This window comes from Terrapene carolina, unplaced genomic scaffold (genome assembly GCF_002925995.2).
Source record: "Terrapene carolina triunguis isolate 2854851 unplaced genomic scaffold, T_m_triunguis-2.0 Scaffold22, whole genome shotgun sequence".
In the NCBI taxonomy this organism is placed as follows: domain Eukaryota; kingdom Metazoa; phylum Chordata; order Testudines; family Emydidae; genus Terrapene; species Terrapene triunguis.
Window position 1 is genome coordinate 21943304 of NW_020664373.1, and position 13189 is coordinate 21956492.

The 13189-nt window shown below is 41.4% G+C and overlaps 1 protein-coding gene across 1 annotated transcript in view; it reads right to left on the reverse strand.

The window, feature by feature from the left end:
- LOC112125929 (dystrophin-like) overlaps nucleotides 1–13189 on the reverse strand; it is a 1989526-nt gene that overhangs the window by 1584112 nt on the left and 392225 nt on the right. The gene's annotated exons all lie outside the window — the stretch shown is intronic.

A 13189-nucleotide genomic window follows, 5' to 3' on the forward strand; every position in this document is an offset into this window, starting at 1 on the left:
AGACTTGCCTAGTAATACTTTGACAAATTTATATTTATTAAATTTAATAATTCTATTTTATGAACACTGTAAATGACACCTCCTATCTGATCGTGAAGTTATAAAACCTTCTTTCATTCCATTCTGTATCATGGTAGTGAAAACTGTAACACTTGGCAGAAACTTAACATAAATTGCAAGGCTTGTCACTACCAGCTGTTCCAGTATAGTTGCTGGTTGGATCTTTCAGAATATCAAATGAATGAACCATACTATTTACTTCTCTGTTCACCACGGAGTCAAGTAGACACTGATGAAATCATGTTATCAGCAGCTGCACTGCCTATCTCTGAAAGGATACTGATAAAGATGGTCTATAATACATTAACTACAGCACAACAAAAGATGTGTGTACAAATGAAGCCTATTCTACAACATCTAAAGGACACTTCCCCTGAGGTTTAGAATCATATTGAGAATTGACCCTACATAATATGGAAAAGGTTACCAAATTTAGTCAACAGTGAAAGAAAATTCAAGAAGTTATTGATTATGGTAGCCTCATTTGTCAAGCAAGTAATCTGGAAGACTTACCTTGAGATTTGTTTTTATTTTGATGAATTAATGTAAATTTTAGAGAGCTTTCCTGTTTACATGAGTAGGGAGGTACCACCACGGTTCCACAAGTATGATGATATTGAGATTTGCCTTGAGATCAAAGAGTAAACCTCTTTGTTAAGAATGATTGTACCTGACACTCCATTGTACCAATGATCTGGGAATTGTTGAAATGAGCTCAAGATTACAGTATCTTCTATCAACACCTTTATTATTACCAAACTTGTTTTGAATCAACAGCCTGCTCATTCAAAATGTTCCAATCCGAGTGGTGTGAAAAGTTATGGGACTATATCAGTTGTGAGAAACTTCATATTTCAGCAGTTTCAAAAACAATTTAAAAAAAACAATTGGTTTAAACTGTTTTAGCTTTGGAGGATTTGAATCAGTGGAAATTGCTATACACAGTATGAAACTGAACATTGTGTTACAGGAGCAGTGTCAGAGTGATTACTGCTCATGAGAACTTTTTTTTTGCTGAGGGCAGATCACTTTTCAGGTGACTAGCAGCCAGATTCTCAATAAGCTTAGAGAAGAAGATTGTGTGGGTGTTTTACTATATATAAGAAAGCAGAGAATCATAAAAATTCAAGGTTATGTAATTAAACAGAATAAATCCTCTATAATGTTTGTATTGATAGCTTTTGGGGGGAAATTCTACAATTCTCTTCTTTTGTTCAGAAAATGGACAGGAAAGGGTGAGTGGTCTTAGGTGGATGACCCACAGGATGGGGTTGTCATCTTGAATACAGATTTTCAAAAACACACAAAGAACGTGATAAAGGACCAGAGAACAGGAGTAACAAGGTATATTCATGATACCATAAAAAAGAATGTACAACATGCAGGGGAAATAAGTGGCAAAGCCCATGAGTTATAGATTCATACTGTGTCCACCTGTAGAAAATGGAGATGCACACAGCAGCAAGAGTTAAAATAGGTAATGGGTGGCCAAAAGAAGACGATGGAAGCACATGTAGCATGTAACTCAGCGTTCATGTTGCAAATTCCATGTAACAGTGGGCTGACTTACTGCACTACCTCCAGCAACACCACCTTGGGATACACAGTACACTTAGTTACTATATACAACACTTGTAGTACATCTCAGTTCTTTTAGGGCTCTTGCATTTAGAAAAGTAAGAGGCAAGCAAAGGCTTCTTACTCAGCCTTCAAAGCCCACAACATACATTTTAAGCACATAGGCAGAGGTCAGGCAAGAAAGTTTAGAGAGAGGATCTTCACTACATTTATCAGTGCAACTGAAAATGTTTTATTTTATATGGACAATTTTTTACAAATAATTACTGAGTGGAAGCCTGTGGCTAACAATACAAGTCAGTAATTTTCCAAATTACTTTATTTCTCTTGCCCCTGTATAAACCAATTAGAGAACAGGCAATTTTAATCTGCTTGATTGACTACCATCTACTTTTTATTTCATATGACCCAATTAGTCTATCAGCTAATTAGTATGAGCTACAACTGAGACACGTATCAGCAGAAGTTGTGTTATTAATGAGTGGAGTGTATGCCTGTAACTGTGTACTTTACACACACACACACACACACACACACACACACACTCTTACAGCACACATACATGATAAACCCTCATTATAACAACCCTGATAAAAGGTGACTGATTCCAGACTCTCAATTACACTGAGCCTCATTAGACTCCATTTACATTAATCATTCTTTATAAAATTTAGCCCCAAAGAATGGTTCTTTGCTTAGACTAAACAAACCAACTAAATTAAAATTGAATTGCTCTGTTTTCTAGATCTTCCTTTCTAGGAGCTCGGGTCTTCTACATTATTTTGAAAGTAGCCAAGTTAAATATATGTAAACAGTATGTTTAAGCTACGTATTTCCAATTCTCTTCCTTTCTTTGGAAGAGAAAGAATTGGATGTTTAAAGAGTAAGATACAGTATTCAGAAAGAATTTCTAGACACCATTAATGAGTAGTCCTGGACTACTCCCACAAGGGAGTTGGATATTAGGAAACACTATTTCACTAGGAGGGTGGTGAAGCACTGGAATGCGTTACCTAGGGAGGCGGTGGAATCTCCTTCCTTAGAGGTTTTTAAGGTCAGGCTTGACAAAGCCCTGGCTGGGATGATTTAGTTGGGAATTGGTCCTGCTTTGAGCAGGGGGTTGGACTAGATGACCTCCTGAGGTCCCTTCAACCCTGATATTCTGTGATTCTATAAGGGGAGTCTCCCACAAGGGGAGAGGCAATTTTTGATTTAGTCTTAGGTCAGATCCTGTGCTTCATGTAAGAAGTGAATATAGTTGAATGCCTCGGTAATAGCAAACAGAATGTAACTAAATTTAATATCCTTGTGGGGGGAAATACCAAAGAAACCCACCACAGTAGCATTTAACTTCAAAAAGGGGAACTACGCAAAAATGAGGAGTCTAAGTAAATGGAAATTAAAACAAAAAGTCAAAAGAGTGAAATGCCACCAAGCTACATGGAAACTTCTTAAAAACACCAAAACGGAGGCTGAAATGTATACCCCAAATAAAAAAATAAGAGAAACAACAACAAAAAAGTGACAAAGAGTCCTGTGGCACCTTATAGACTAACAGACGTATTGGAGCATAAGCTTTCTTGGGTGAATACTCACTTCGTAAGATGCATGTAGTGGAAATTTCCAGAGGCAGGTATAAATATGCTGGCAAGAATCAGTCTAGAGATAACGAGGTTAGGTCAATCAGGGAGGATGAGGCCCTCTTCTAGCAGTTGAGGTGTGAACACCAAGGGAGGAGAAACTGCTTTTGTAGTTGGCTAGACATTCACAGTCTTTGTTTAATCCTGATCTAATGGTGTCAAATTTGCAAATGAACTGAAGCTCAGCGGTTTCTCTTTGAAGTGTGGTCCTGACATTTTTTTGCTGCAGGATGGCTACCTTTAAATCTGCTATTGTGTGTCCAGGGAGACTGAAGTGTTCTCGTACAGGTTTTTGTATATTGCCATTCCTAATATCTGACTTGTGTCCATTTATCCTTTTACGTAGGGACTGTCCAGTTTGGCCGATATACATAGCAGAGGGGTATTGCTGCACATGATGGCATATATTACATTGGTGGACATGCAGGTGAATGAACCGGTGATGTTGTGGCTGATCAGGTTAGGTCCGGTGATGGTGTCGCTGGTGTAGATATGTGGGCAGAGTTGGCATCGAAGTTTGTTGCATGGATTGGTTCCTGAGTTAGAGTTACTATGGTGCGGTGTGTGGTTGCTGGTGAGAATATGCTTAAGGTTGGCAGGTTGTCTGTGGGCGAGGACTGGCCTGCCTCCCAAGGCCTGTGAAAGTGAGGGATCATTGTCCAGGATGGGTTGTAGATCACTGATGATGCGTTGGAGAGGTTTTAGCTGAGGACTGTAGGTGATGGCCCGTGGAGTTCTGTTGGTTTCTTTTTTGGGCTTGTCTTGCAGCAGGAGGCTTCTGGGTACACTTCTGGCTCTGTTGATTTGTTTCCTTATTTCCTTTTGCGGGTATCGTAGTTTTGAGAATGCTTGGTGAAAATCTTGTAGGTGTTGATCTCTGTCTGAGGGGTTGGAGCAAATACGGTTGTACCTCAGCGTGAATTCCACCACGATTTCAACAGCTTCCACCCCACCATCAACCTTAGCCTGGACCAATATACACGGGAGGTCCACTTCCTAGACACCACGGTACAAATAAGTGACGGTCACGTTAACACCACCCTATACCGAATCGTCCCCCCCCCCCGACTGCTATGCCTACCTTCATGCCTCCAGCTTCCATCATGGACACACCACATGATCCATCGTCTACAGCCAAGCACTGAGGTACAACCGCATTTGCTCCAACCCCTCAGACAGAGACCAACGCTTATGCTCCAATACGTCTGTTAGTCTATAAGGTGCCACAGGACTCTTTGTCGCTTTTTACAGCTCCAGACTAACACGGCTACCTCTCTGATACTTAACAACAAAAAAGCCACTATGGCTAACTAGCAGAGTAAAAAGTGGTTAAAGGGAAAAAGGCATCCTTTAAAAATTGGAAGTCAACTCCTACTGAGGAAAATAGAAAGGAGAATAAATTCTGGCAAGTCAAGCATAATTAGGGAGGTCAAAAAAGAATGTTTAGAGCAATTAGCAAAAGACTCAAACTAACAACAATTTTTTTGGAAGTACATCAGAAACAGAGAGCCTGCCTCACAATCAGTGGAGTCACAAGATGATTGAGGTACTAAAAGAGCACCCTAGGAAGACAAAGCCATTGAGGAGAAGCTAAATGAAGTCTTTGCACTGGTCTGCACTGACGAAGATGTGAAGAAGAGCCTCACACCTGAGCCATTCTTTTTAGGTGACAAATCCGAAGAACTATCCCAAACTGAGGTGTCAGTACAGGAGGTTTTGGAACAAAGAGATAAATTAACCAATAATAAGTGACCTGGACTAGATAGTATTCATCCAAGAGTTCTGAAGAAACTCAAATATGAAATTGCAGAACTACTAAGTGTGGTAAGTAATCTATCACTTAAATCAGCCTCTACCAGATGACTAGAGCAGGGGTAGGCAACCTATGGCACGCGTGCCGAGCTGATTTTCAGTGGCACTCACACTGCCCGGGTCCTGGCCACGGGTCCGGTGGGCTCTGCATTTTAATTTAATTTTAAATGAAGCTTCTTAAACATTTTAAAAACCTTATTTACTTTACATACAACAATCATTTAGTTATATATTATAGACTTATAGAAAGAGACCTTCTAAAAACATCTAAAATATATTACTGGCACGCGAAACCTTAAATTAGAGTGAATAAATGAAGACTCGGCACACCACTTCTGAAAGGTATCTCTAGAGTCAAGCCTGACAATCACAGGCCAGTAAGACTAACTTTAGTACCAGGCAAATAGCCTGAAACAATAGTACAGAACAGAATAATCAGACACAGATGAACAAAATTTTGTTGGGGAAAGAGTCAATACAGCTTTTGTAAAGGGAAATAATGCCTGACAAATCTATTAGAATTCTTTGAGGGTGTCAACAAACATGTGGACAAGGGTGATTCAGTTGATATAGTGTACTTTGACTCTCAGAAAGCCTTTGACATGGTCCCTCACCAAAGGCTCTTATGCAAACTAAGCAGTCATGGGATAAGAGGGAAGGTCCTTTCACCAATCAGTAATTGGTTAAAAGATAGGAAACAAATGGTAGGAATATATGGTCAGCTCTCAGAATGGAGAGAGGTAAACAATGGGGTCCCCCAGGATCTGGACTGGAACTTGTGCTGTTTAACATATTCATAAATGGTCTGAAAAAAGGGGTGAACATTGAGGTGTCAAAGTTTGCCAGTGATACTAAATTACTTCAAATTGTTAAGTCCAGAGCTGTCAGTGGAGAGTTACAAAGGAGTCACACAAGACTGGGTGACTGGACAACAAAATGACAGATGACATTCAATGTTGACAATTGCAATGTAATGCACATTGTAAAATATAATTCCAAGTATACATACAAAATGAGGGGTTCTAAACTAGCTGCTACCACTCAAGAAAGAGATCTTGGAGTCACCATGGGTAGTTTTCTGAAAACATCTGTTTCAAATGCAGCAGGAGTCAAAAAAGCTAACCATGTTAGGAACCATTAGAAAAGTGATTGAAAATATCCTAATGCCACTATATAAATCCATGGCACACCCACACCTTGAATACTGAGTGCAGTTCTGGCCTACCCATATAAAAATATTTTGAAAAAGGTACAGAGAAGGGCAACAAAAATGATTAGGTCTATGAAACAGCTTCCATCTGAGGAAAGACCAAAAAGACTGGTCAGTTTAGAAAAGAGACAACTAAGAGGGGATATGATGTTGTTTGCAGTCCATTGCTGACGATGATGATGATATTGTTGCAATTCTCATCTATGGTTACGCATATGACACTGAAGTTTGAACCCTGATGCACAGAGTCAGCCACACTGAGGGCACAGAAAGTCCGTATCTATGATGTTTGACGATATAGCTCTGTAGTGCCTTTCACATGCAGCCTGCAGATGATTTCATCAATCTCGCTCAAATCTGTTACATGCTGATCTTGTCAAAGAGAGCCATTGAGTCCTGTTCTGAGCCATTTGCTTGAGTTCTTTGAGATTGATTCCAGCGAACTGGAGATTGCTTTTCAGGTTATCTCTGACGTGCTTATACAGATGACTCTTCTTTCTTTTGTTCTGACTCACCTCCCAATACAAGATCGGTTTTGGGAGGCAGTGGTCTTCCATTACTATGACATGTTCAGTCCACCGAAGTTGTGCTCTCAATAGCATTTCCTCAATTTCCTCTTTCAAGGACCTTAATATTGGTCACTCTGTCCTGCCAGCGAATGTTCATTATTGAGCAGAGGGAGCATATGTGAAAATGCTCAAGCTGTTTAATGTGCTGTCTGCAAAGAGTTCATGTCTCAGAGCCACACAGGAGAGATGTTAGAACCATTGCACTGCAGATCTTCAATTTGGTGGAGAGACGACTGTTGTGTTGGTTAGGGACTTTTGTTCAGAGTCAGCCCAGGGCATGGCTGGCTTTACTAATTCTGGAGTCTATTTCCTTATCGAGAGAGTCATCTCTCGAGATGGTGCTGCCCAAATACATGAACTGAACCACATTTTTCAGCTGTGTACTTTGGATGAAGATGGGTGGTGCTGCAGCATTGGAATGAGATGCTGGTTGGAACAAGACCTCTGTCTTCCCGAGACCGATGGTGAGGCCAAAGAGCTGGGATGCTTCAGAAAATCTATCAATGATGCCCTGAAGATCGTCATGTCTATGAACCATCAAGGTGCAGTTATCTGCTAAAAATGCCTTGACGAGAAGTCTGTCCAGTGTCTTGGTCTTAGCATTGAGTCTTCAAAGATCAAAGAGGGAGCCATTGAGTTGGTAGCGGATGTATATCACCTGATCCAAGTCCACTGTGGCATGACTGAGGACACAGGCAAAGAACAAATTGAACAGCATTGGAGCACGTATGCAGCCTTGCTTCTCTCCATTCGAGATTAGAAATGTGTCAGAGTCACTACTGGAGAGAACTTGCACTCTCATGTGGTCATGGAACAGACAGATTATTTGTATGAACCTTCTTGGGCAGCCCAGTTTCTGCAGAATAGCCCATAGATCCTCTTTGGTGACCATATCTATGACCAAAGCTATGATGGAGGTCTATAAAATCATAAATGGTGTGGAGAAAGTGAATGAGAGTGTTATTTGCCCCTTCATATTACACAAGAACTCAGGGTCAACCAATGAAATAGGCAGCAAGTTTAAAACAAACATAAGGGGTGAATGATCTACATACCAACCCCACCTATAGTTGAATGGTGAGCTGGAGAAAGGTCCTGTAAGGACCTTCTATCAACCTCATGAAGAAACTTGCACAAATACAGACAGATATCATCTTCCTTTCCAAATGCAAATGGATGGACATCATACCAAATGGACTGAAGGTGAAAAATCCATTGCTATCTACATACTGCACAGACTACAGTGAGAGACTATGCCATACACTGTCAAAGAAACTGAGGAACCACCTGATCAGCATCCTATACAGCAAACAGATAAACATCAAGAAAGAGCTCTCCAACCTGGAGACTTTCATAAATAACCAACCCTCCACACAAATGGACTTTACTAAAATAAGACAGGAGATCTACATTACACACTTCACCTCTCTACAAAGGAAAAAGGACCGTAAGCTGTCTAAAATCCTACCTGGCACATGGGGCCACAACAGGGGTACCCCTAACTCACCCAGCAATATCGTCAATTTATCCAGCTACACACTCAACCCAGCAGAAGAGTCTGTCCTATCTCGGGGACTCTCTTTTTGCCCCAGCACCCCCACGAACATGATAAAGTTCTGCGGTGATCTGGAAGCCTACTTTCGCCGCCTCCGACTCAAAGAATACTTTCAAGATAACACTGAACAGCGCACTGATACACAGGTACCCTCCCACCAACAACACAGGAAGAAGAACTCCACATGGACTCCTCCTGAGGGTCGAAATGACAGTCTGGACCTATACATAGAATGCTTCCGCCGACATGCACAGGCAGAAATTGTGGAAAAACAACATCGCTTGCCTCATAACCTAAGTCGTGCAGAACGCAATGCCATCCACAGCCTCAGAAACCACCCTGACATAATCATCAAAGAGGCTGATAAAGGAGGTGCTGTTGTCATCATGAACAGGTCTGACTACCAGAAGGAGGCTGCCAGACAACTCTCCAATACCAAATTCTACAGGCCACTTTCCTCGGATCCCACTGAGGAATACACTAAGAAACTGCACCGTCTACTCAGGACACTCCCTACACTAACACAGGAACAAATCAACATACCCTTAGAGCCCCGACCGGGGTTATTCTATCTACTACCCAAGATCCACAAACCTGGAAATCCTGGACGCCCCATCATCTCGGGCATTGGCACTCTCACTGAAGGACTGTCTGGATATGTGGACTCCCTACTCAGACCCTATGCCACCAGCACTCCCAGCTATCTCCGTGACACCACAGATTTCCTGAGAAAACTGCAATGCATTGATGACCTCCCAGAAAACACCATCCTAGCCACCATGGATGTAGAGGCTCTCTACACAAACATCCCACACACAGATGGAATACAAGCTATCAGGAACAGTATCCCTGATGATGACACAGCACAACTTATTGCTGAGCTCTGTGACTTTATCCTCACGCACAATTATTTCAAATTTGGTGACAATATATACCTCCAGACCAGTGGCACCGCTATGGGCACCCGCATGGCCCCACAATATGCCAACATCTTTATGGCTGACCTGGAACAACGCTTCCTCAGCTCTCGTCCACTCACGCCCCTTCTCTATCTACGCTACATTGATGACATCTTCATCATCTGGACCCATGGGAAGGAGACCCTGGAAGAATTCCACCATGATTTCAACAGCTTCCACCCCACCATCAACCTCAGCCTGGACCAATCTACACGGGAGGTCCACTTCCTGGACACCACTGTACAAATAAACAATGGCCATGTTAACACCACCCTATACCGAAAACCCACCGACCGCTATGCCTACCTTCATGCCTCCAGCTTCCACCCCGGACACACTACACGATCCATCGTCTACAGCCAAGCACTGAGGTACAACCGCATCTGCTCCAACCCCTCAGACAGAGACCAACACCTACAAGATCTTCACCAAGCATTCTCAAAACTATGATACCCACACAAGGAAATAAAGGAACAAATCAACAGAGCCAGACGTGTACCCAGAAGCCTCCTGCTACAAGACAGGCCCAAAAAAGAAACCAACAGAACTCCACTGGCCATCACCTACAGTCCTCAGCTTAAACCTCTCCAATGCATCATCAGTGATCTACAACCCATCCTGGACAATGATCCCTCCCTTTCACAGACCTTGGGAGGCAGGCCAGTCCTCGCCCACAGACAACCCGCCAACCTTAAGCATATTCTCACCTGCAACCACACACCGCACCATAACAAATCTAACTCAGGAACCAACCCATGCAACAAACCTCGATGCCAACTCTGCCCACATATCTACACCAGCAGCACTATCACAGGACCTAACCAGATCAGCTACAACATCACCGGCTCATTCACCTGCACGTCCACCTATGTTATATATGCCATCATGTGCCAGCAATGCCCCTCTGCTATGTACATTGGCCAAACTGGACAGTCACTACGCAAGAGGATAAATGGACACAAGTCAGATATCAGGAATGGCAATATACAAAAACCTGCAGGAGAACACTTTAACCTCCCTGGCCACACAATAGCAGATGTTAAGGTAGCCATCTTACAGCAAAAAAACTTCAGGACCAGACTCCAAAGAGAAACTGCTGAGCTCCAGTTCATTTGCAAATTTGACACCATCAGATCAGGATTAAACAAAGACTGTGAATGGCTAGCCAACTACAGAAGCAGTTTCTCCTCCCTTGGTGTTCACACCTCTACTGCTAGCAGAGCACCTCACCCTCCCTGATTGAACTAACCTCGTTATCTCCACACTGATTTATACCTGCCTCTGGAGATTTCCATTACTTGCATCTGAAGAAGTGAGGTTCTTACCCACGAAAGCTTATGCTCCCAATACTTCTGTTAGTCTTAAAGGTGCCACAGGACCCTCTGTTGCTTTTTACAGATTCAGACTAACACGGCTACCCCTCTGATACCTGTAAGGATAGTATGTGAAATGACAGATGTGACCTCTGACACATAACTGGAGAGTCAAAGTGAAATATCTCCATTTACCTGCCACCTATAAAGAGTAGGTTGGATCATGTACACTAGTCTTTATGGAATTTTTTTTTTCTGGCATATGGATGAGACACAGTATGTAGTTGTGTATAGGCAGGGTAGGGTGAGGTTAGTGAGTAAGATTGGTGTAAAACACAGGCTGAATTTCTTTACTATAAATGCTTTGATTTATATTCTAATGACATTGTACAAAAGTAACTATATCAATAGATGGCCTTTTAATTCTTTATACTGTGAAACACAAATTGAAGATGTGGAGTGACCAACAGTGCCACAAAATCATGCAGAGACTACTGAGGAGCATTGAAATGATTAAGTATCTTTAAAAGGCCATAGTGGTCAATAGGGGTTAGGAGCTCTGGAGTGGTCCCTCTATTGGCTATAAAAAGTAAGGTATGGGTTGTACCTGTGAACATTTTAATGTCTACAGTGATGCTCTATAGTATAGCTTGTAGATGATGTAGTATATCAGTGGCACTTAGAGACTCTGCAAACACTGTACAGAAGTTTAGAATGCTAGTAGAAAAACAATGAAATATGTAATTAAAGACCAAGGGATCAAATCCTGTCCCCTTGCCTTCATCCCCTTTGCCAAAGAGTAGCTGGGGATTCTGCCCCTGCAGCAAGCATAGGGGGAGTTTCTGGGGCAAGCCAAGGATGGGAGGGAGAGGAAAATTGGGGTCAGGCCTCTGCCAGACCCAGCAATCAGACCCAAGAATTTCAAATAGTTAAAACTATGCTTTTTGGGAGTGAGGGAGGGAAATAAGTGTAAAAATACTTGGTCTTTAGATGAAGCCATTTTTCAGTTATGAAAGAGCAAAAAAGAATTAAGAAAAATTCCCTCTAATACCACTAACTCAAAAATAGCTTGTCTGATTAACCTCATACTGTTCTTGAGCTAATCTCCTCCAAGATGAGATTATTAAAAACAGACCCAACAGAATTTTTCCAGCGTTAGGATAGTGGTCTGAATTAGGCTGAGAACAGAAACTATGTTATAACCTCAACATTTAGCTGAAGTTATAAGATAGCTATAATAATAGAGCAACTGGAGAGGAAGGACAACTAAAAGATCGTAAAGGAAGTAATAGAAAAAACTACACACTAATCAGTTGTCTTTGCAAAACCTCAAGTATGGCGCAGAACTGAGATCCTTTGTGACACTAATTTCCATTGATTATAATGAGCTTTGGATCAGGACCTCTATGGGCTAATAGAGACAGGCATCAGCTATCTGATGCCTAGTGGAGGAAATGAACTCAGACATCTCCTAAAAATGTCATTTAATTCTTTTTTTATGCAGCAGGGTATTTTACAGGATTATTGAAATCTTAGTGTTGTGAGTGGAGTCATAAAATGTACTGAAAGGGGCAATATTAAAAAATAAAAATGTTTGTAGTACTGAGAATTTCACTCCCTCCCTCTCCCTCCCCCTGACACTATTTTTTTGGTTTTGAGTGCCCAGGGGTGTGTCTTGATAACTGAATTTGGGGGCTTTTCAGGCTGTGTCTGAGATTAGTACTTCAAATATATTTAGGACTCTTCACTGTTGTATGTTTTCTGTGCATTGATCGGAGATTTTTTTATTTCATACATCCCTACTTAGAACTACCTCTAGTGACTGCATATCTATAATGCAGAGAAAAGAAGATTAAGAAATATATAATACTGTTGTTTTGATAGTGAACATTGATTTCACTTTCACTGCAGTGCAATATCGCAAGCGCCGCTGAGAACACTGTCACATCGCCTTAATACAAATTCAATAACAAAAAAGAAGAAAAATAACTATGCATCATCCTTTTTACCATTGTTCTTTTTTCAGACTAACCATCCTAGGCAACAATCTCATTTCCCATCATCAGGATCTACACTTACAACAAACCCCTCATTCCGCAAACACACACACACACGCACACACACACACCACCCCGCATGCGCACACACACACACACAAAAGGAAAATATAATTTTCTTTTCAATTCCTAATGTCCTCTATTGGCACCTAAATCAAGATACATAGACATTTAAATCACATCCATTCTTAGAGAAGTGAAAAGAAATTCGTTCTTTAGGTTTAGAAGATGCCTTTGAGCCCTCACAATGAGTCTAACAAAGCAGATTATACAGGACAGCAAGAACTAGTAACCAGAATTAATTCTGGAACCAGCATATAAAAATCCTACTGATACACTATGAAACAATTATAAATAATCCCACAAACACAAACTAAAAAGAGAACTGAAAACATTAAGCATAACTCAGATGCTGTTGTAAAGCTTTGATTCACGG